We start from the raw sequence: 7872 nt of genomic DNA, 5'->3' as shown, positions 1-7872 counted from the left end.
CACATGCTCTTTTTATTTTGAAATGTATCTTTGATATATTTTAAAATATTAACAAATTTTAAACGAAAAATGCATGTGTACATCCGCACAAAGACTTTTCATGAAAAATCGACTTATCGTTTGGGTTATATAAATAAAATAAAATTTGGTAAAAAATGATGCTTTTGTGAGACATGTTTTATCTTTTTCACATCGATCACAAAATATCATTTTTGTTTTCCTAAAACTGTACTAACACACATGTACATGTGATTTTTTTTTTACAATTAGAAATATGTTTTTTTCAGTGAAGGGAGCATATGTATCTGGAAACCGAATTGAATTTACCATCATGGAATGACTATATATATTGTTCGCACATAAATACTCCCTCCGTGCGTCAATTCTTGTCGTTGGTTTAGATGTACCAAGGCATATTTTATGCATATATATATTCAAATCAGCAACACTAATTATGGAAGCGTGGGAGTAACAAATAATAGTGATTGTGGTTTGAATTGTGAGGGGTGTTTAGTCGTAGTGCATGCCTTCATTCTTGGCACCTGGCGAGTGGTGAGCAGTGTAGATCTTTGAATTCGTTATCTCCAATTGGCAGATGTCGTGTTGGCGATGATTGCACTTGGGCCGGTCTAGCTAATCCATGCTTGTTTTTTACCAGCATGGATGGGACTGGCCAGCTTCCAATACTCCAGCTCCCGTAACCCCCTCCCTGGCACTCCCCAGGGCGCCGCCGGGGGCCGACGATCTTCCTCCTCCCGCTGCCCCCTTCCTCCGTTTCTCTCCCTCCGCCGCTGCTGTCGGTGCTGGCCACGGTGGCGGCGGGCCCCGGCGCCAAAGTGCCCGGGGGGTTGTTGGAGGCGATGACCGGCGGTGGCGGCTAGGCCGGCGACCTCCGGCTTCGGCGTGCTCCGCGTCTAGGGCGGTGTCCCTGGATGTGCGGCGGCAGCTCCTCCTCCACGGCCTCCAGCGATGGATGGTGGAGGCGGCGGCTGTTGGATCTTGTGCCCGCCGAGAACCATCGTCGGCTTCTGCTGGCGGCGCAAGGAAGGGGGCGGCGATGAGCGCACTAGCAGAGCTCCTTCGGGGCCAAACTGGGCCACAGCCCGCCCAGCTTTTCTGCCAAAAAGATTCCAACCCCTATGCATCTAAGGTCCAGCTCACCAATCAACAATCCACTCAGTCCTGTCTGTCTGTACTCTCGTTCTCTGGACAGAAACATCGCAATGGAAGATCATCGCTGGGTTTTTCAATCGGACAGAATAGAGGGAATATCAGGGGGAAGTGGTGGAGGCATGGAGCAGAGGAGACACAGCACCGTCGCCGCCTCTGGCAGCCGAGAGTCGGCCAAGGTGGGGGGTCACCGCAGCCAACCAGCCATGGCCGCACTTCAGGGTCGCAGCGGTTTTGCTGCCTACAAAGTGCGACCAGACCTAGGACCAAATCGATCCCCTTCTCCAATTCCCTGCATAAGTTACTAATTAATCTTATTTATTTCTCCAAATTTTTAGCTATTCATTGTCCATGGAGTAGCAATTTCTAGCATTTGTTGTTCACTAAACTGGGCATTTGTTCCTCAGTTTTGTAACTTGCAACAACCAACAGCAATGGGAAAGGCCACTCATAGAAGAATAGATTTTGTATTGAAGAGAAAAAGGGACTAGACAACAGAAAATGAAGAGCAGCGAATGGTGCTTTACCCTTGCTTGAACAAAAAAAATTGAGTTTTTTCTTCTTGGCCCGCCCAACAAATTTTTTCAAGCTCCGCCACTAGATGAGCATGGCTAGGATGGTGTGGTTGCGGCTTCTGCCGTCCACCAAATTCTCCTTCGTTATCGTTGGTAAGCGGATGGCGGCGTGGGGGCATGTTCGTCTGCTTCTGGTTTGAAGATGGTGGTCCTACGGTTCTTCTTCTGCGAAGATGAAGACCTACCGGATGCTGATCCTTTTCATCTAGCCGGAGTGTTGAGTTCTGGAAAGCTCCGCCGGCGAATGCATCAGCGCATCTTTTGCCTGTAGTTTGCTGGATCGGGTGGTATTCGGTCGCGCGTGATGTCTACTCACGCTTCTTTTCCTGTAGAAAGTGTTGGGCCTCCAAGAGCAGAGGTTTGTAGAACAGCAGCAAGTTTTCCCTTAAGTGGATCACCCAAGGTTATCGAACTCAGGGAGGTAGAGGTCAAAGATACTCCTCTCAAGCAACTCTGCAATTAAGATACAAGAAGTCTCTTGTGTCCCCAACACACCTAATACACTTGTCAGATGTATAGGTGCACTAGTTCGGCGAAGAGATAGTGAAATACAAGTAATATGGATGTATATGAGTGGTAATAGCAATCTGAATAAAATATGGCAGCGAGTAAACATGCAACAGAACAGTAAATAAACGGAGATTCGATATTTGGAAACAAGGCCTAGGGATCATACTTTCACTAGTGGACACTCTCAACATTGATCACATAATAAAACCACTCTACACTCTCTTGTTGGATGACAAACACCATTCGTTGTGTAGGGCTACAAGAGCACCTCAATGCCGGAGTTAACAAGCTCCGCAACATTCGATGTTCATATTTAAATAACCTTAGAGTGCATGATAGACCAACGCAATTATACCGAGTACTAACATAGCATGCACACCGTCAACATCAGCTATGAAAGGGGGAATAGATCACATCAATACTATCATAGTAATAGTTAACTTCATAATCTACAAGAGATCACAATCATAACCTACACCAAGTACTTCATGATGCACACACTGTCAACATTATATCATGGAGGAGGAATAGACTACTTTAATAACATCACCAGAGTAACACATAGATGATATTCAACTAGATCACAATGAGAGAGATGAACCACATAGCTACGGTAGAGCCCTCAGCCTCGGGGGAGAACTACTCCCTCCTCATCATAGGAGAGATTGATGGCGGTGAAGATGGCGGTGGTGTCGATGGAGATGGCTCCGGGGGCAATTCCCCGTCCCGGCAGGGTGCCGGAACAGAGACTTCTGTCCCCTGAATTGGAGTTTCGCGATGGCGGCGGCGTCCCTGGAGCTTTTCTGGAGTTTCGTCAATCGGTGTCGGGTTTTTAGGTCGCGAGGGACCCTATAGGCGAAGAGGCGGCATCGGAGGGGCACCAGGGCGCCCTCCCCATAGGCCGGCGCGGCCAGGGGCCTGCCCGCGCGGCCCTATGGTCTGGGGCCCCTGGGCCTCCTCTCCGTCTCCCCTTCAGTGTCCTGGTCCGTCTCGGTGAATTATGATGTTTGGTCTTTGTTTCGTCGAATTCCGAGAATATTGCCCGAACAGCCTTTCTGGAACCAAAAACAACAGAAAACAGGAACTGGCACTTCGACATCTGGTTAATAGGTTAGTTCCGGAAAATGCATAAAAACGATATAAAGTGTGAACAAAACATGTAGGTATTGTCATAAAACTAGCATGGAACATTAGAAATTATGGATACGTTTGAGACATATCAAGCATCCCCAAGCTTAGTTCCTGATGGCCCTCAAGTAGGTAAACGATAACAACAAATAATTTCCGAAGTGACATGCTACCAACATAACCTTGATCAACATTATTGTAAAGCATATGAGATGAATGCAGCGATTCGAAGCAATGATGAAGACAATGAGTAAGCAACTGAATCATATAGCAAAGACTTTTCACGAATAGTACTTTCAAGACAAGCATCAATAAGACTTGCATAAGAGCTAACTCATAAGCAATAAATTCTTAGTAAAAAGCTTTGAAACAACACAAAGGAAAATATAAGTTTCAGCGGTTGCTTTCAACTTCAACATGTATATCTCATGGATAATTGTCAACACAAAGTAATATAACAAGTGCAATAGGTAAACATGTAAGAATCAATGCACACCGTTTACACAAGTGTTTGCTTCTAAGATAGAAAGAAATAGGTAAACTGACTCAACAATAAAGTAAAAGAATGGCCCTTCGCAGAGGGAAGCATTGATTGCTATATTTATGCTAGAGCTTTTATTTTGAAAACATAAGAGAGCATAAAAGGTAAAGTTTTGAGCGGTGTTTGTTGTTGTCAATGAATGGTAGTGGGCACTCTAACCCCCTTGCAAGACAGACTTTCAAAGAGCGGCTTCCATGAAATTTTATTTTTGGGTGGCACTCCTTCCAACCTTGCTTTCACAAACCATGGCTAACCGAATCCTCGGGTGCCTGCCAACAATCTCATACCATGAAGGAGTGCCTTTTTTATTTTAGTTTTATTTAGATGACACTCCTCCCCACCTTTGCTTTCTCAAGCCATGGCTAACCGAATCCTCGGGTGCCAACCAACAATCACATACCATGGAGGAGTGTCTATTTGTAAATTTGTGAAAGTTAATTAATTCGGGCTGGGAACCCCATTGCCGACTCTTTTTGCAAAATTATTGGATAAGCGGATGAAGCCACTAGTCCATTGGTGAAAGTTGCCCAACAAGATTCAAAGATAAACTCCACATACTTCCTCATGAGCTATAAAACATTGACACAAATAAGAGGTAATAACTTTTGAATTGTTTAAAGGTAGCACTCAAGCAATTTACTTTGGAATGGCGGAGAAATACCATGTGGTAGGTAGGTATGGTGGACACAATTGGCATAGTTTTTGGCTTAAGGATTTGGATGCACGAGAAGAATCCCTCTCAATACAAGGCTAGGCTAGCAAGGTTGTTTGAAGCAAACTCAAGTATAAAACGGTGCAGCAAGACTCACATATGAACATATTGTAAGCATTATAAGACTTTACATCGTCTCCTTGTTGTTCAAACACCTTAACCAGAAAATATCTAGACTTAGAGAGACCAATCATGCAAACCAAATTTTAATAAGCTCTATGTAGTTCTTCATTAATAGGTGCAAAGTATATGATGCAAGAGCTTAAACATGATCTATATGAGCACAACAATTGCCAAGTATCAAATTATTCAAGACATTATACCATTTACCACATGAAGCATTTCCTGTTTCCAACCATACAACAATGAACGAAGCAGTTTTCAACCTTCGCCATGAACATTAAAAGTAAAGCTAAGAACACATGTGTTCATATGCAACAGCGGAGCGTGTTTCTCTCCCACACAAGCATGAATTTATTCAAACAAAACAAAAACAAACAGACACTCCAAGTAAAGTACATAAGATGTGACCGAATAAAAATATAGTTTCAATAGAAGAAACCTGATAAGTTGATGAAGAAGGGGATGCCTTGGGCATCCCCAAGTTTAGACGCTTGAGTCTTCTTGAAATATGCAGGGATGAACCACGGGGGCATCCCCAAGCTTTAGGCTTTTCACTCTTCTTGATCATATATCATCTTCCTCTCTTGACCCTTGAAAACTTCCTCCACACCAAACTTCAAGCAAACTCATTAGAGGGTTAGTGCATAATCAAGATTCACATGTTCAGAGGTGACACAATCATTCTTAACACTTCTGGACATTGCACAAAGCTTCTGAAAGTTAATGGAACAAAGAAACTTATTCAACATAGCAAAAGCGGCAATGCGAAATAAAAGGCAGAATCTGTCAAAACAGAACAGTCCGTAAAGACGAATTTTGCAGGGGCACTTAACTTGCTCAAACGGAAAAACTCAAAACTAATGAAAGTTGCGTACATATCTGAGAATCACGCACGTAAATTGGCAGATTTTTCTGAGTCTCCTACAGAGAATTCTGCGCAAATTCGTGACAGACAACAAATCTGTTTCTGCGCAGTAATCCAAATCTAGTATCAACCTTACTATAGAGACTTTACTTGGCACAAAAACATGATAAGGAGCGGTTGCTACAGTAGTAACAACTTCCAAGACACAACAACACAGTAGCAAAATAAAAACATGGGTTATCTCCCAAGAAGTGCTTTCTTTATAGCCATTAAGATGTGCTCAGCAATTTTAATGATGATGCTCTCATAAGGATGAGAGTCGCAGCAAAGAGAGCATCAAAAAGCAAGTATGAAACAAATTTAAGCCTGACCCTCTTCCTATGAAAAGGAATCTTGTACACAAATAAATTCGTGAAGAACAAAGTGACAAGCATAAGAAGATAAGACACGAGTAATTTCAAGATTCTCAACATAAAGAGGGGAAACCGAATATTATTAAGATGCATACAACCGTATTTCCCTCTCTCATAAAAACTTTCAGTAGCATCATTGATGAAATCCACAATATAGCCATCACTTAAAACATTCTTATCATGGTTCATATGCATAAAGGTATCATTTTTGTCATAAGAAAAACTCTTCTCATTAATAGTAATTGGAGCAGGATCATTATCAAGAATTTGAACATGGTAAACAAGTTGCATACTAAGGGAATGGTTTTTGGCAAGCTCATCATAACTATGACAAGTTTCATAAGGATAATTGTAACATATGTCATATCCATCTCTATAGCGATTATCTAAACCAGAATATATAATATCATCATTTTTACTAAAAGTAAGAGTCTCAAATATAGGATCTTCAAGCACAACATCCCCAAGCTTAGAGCTTTCAATATCATCGTTTGAGGGGACATGAATAATGCTACCATCATTACTTTCATAATCAGTACCAAAGAGATTTCCAATATCAAAGGTAGTGTGCTCTTCCAAATCATGGTCACTAATATGGGTGAAGGGCATAGGAAGATCATCGTACTCAGATTCATTATCATAATAATCATTGGGAGCAACATACTTACGGTTACCTATTGTTACCTCATACACGTGTGGATATGCCGTTACCTCTTTCTTCTAATTCCCCCTCTTCTTCTTCTTCTTCTTCTTTCCCTTCTTCTCCATAGAACCCGATTTATTTCTAGAAACAATAGAAGAAACTTGGGAGGATCCCCCCTTTTCATTAATAAGTTTGAAACACACAGCGGTCCTATCATATTTTGGCAAAGTGTCATCTTCTAAAATATTCTGTATGTAAGTATTTGTATGGCAATTATTAATGCAACAAGAAAGACACCCATGCAGGACATCATCAATATCAAGATCGTTAATATCTAACAAAGAAATTTTTCTTGATAACTCTTCACACTTCAAAAATAAGGTAAGTTCATCATGTTGATTAGGAGTAATTTCATCATCACAATACAAATTTGTAGCACTCATGGGGTTCGAATTATCATTGGAGGAGCATTGAAAATTAAAATGACCAACTCTATGGCAACATTCACAAATAAAAGGATAGAGGGCGCACACTTTTTCTCCAAGATCATCTAGAGCCCTAGACCACTTTCTAGTTTTTTCATTCCTATGATGGATACAATATTCATCTTCGATTTGGTTAATTTCACAAATTCTATGTATTCCACAAAAATTAACATGCTTATAGAAAATAGCATTTTCAGAAGTTTGAACATGTTCATTGCAATCATTAATAACAATTTCATCCTTCATGCAAGCGTCTTTAAAAGGTTCATGATACTTATCAAAATTCTTCCTAGGCAATTCGATGTGAGAAGCAAAAGCTTTATAAAGATTTGCAACAACTTGAGAGTCAAGACCATAAGTAGCACTCATATTTCGAAATTTATCAGTATCCATAAAAGTTTCAATGCATTCATAATCATAATTTATACCTGGCTCTCTACCTTTGTCATTCTCCCAATCTTCTGCGTTCTCCTGAATCCGATTAAGAAGGTCCAATTTAAACTCTTCTTTATTGCGTGTGAATGATCCAGAACAAGCAGTATCCAGCAAGGTTTTATCCTGAAAAGAAAGTCTTGCATAGAAATTATCAATGATAACATTACCAGGAAGCTCATTGATACGTCCAAAACGTATCTACTTTCCCGAACACTTTTGCTATTGTTTTGCCTCTAATTTGTGTATTTTGGATACAACTAACACGAACTAAC

This window comes from Lolium rigidum, chromosome 1 (genome assembly GCF_022539505.1).
Source record: "Lolium rigidum isolate FL_2022 chromosome 1, APGP_CSIRO_Lrig_0.1, whole genome shotgun sequence".
NCBI lineage: Eukaryota > Viridiplantae > Streptophyta > Magnoliopsida > Poales > Poaceae > Lolium > Lolium rigidum.
This window is presented reverse-complemented; position numbering follows the sequence as displayed.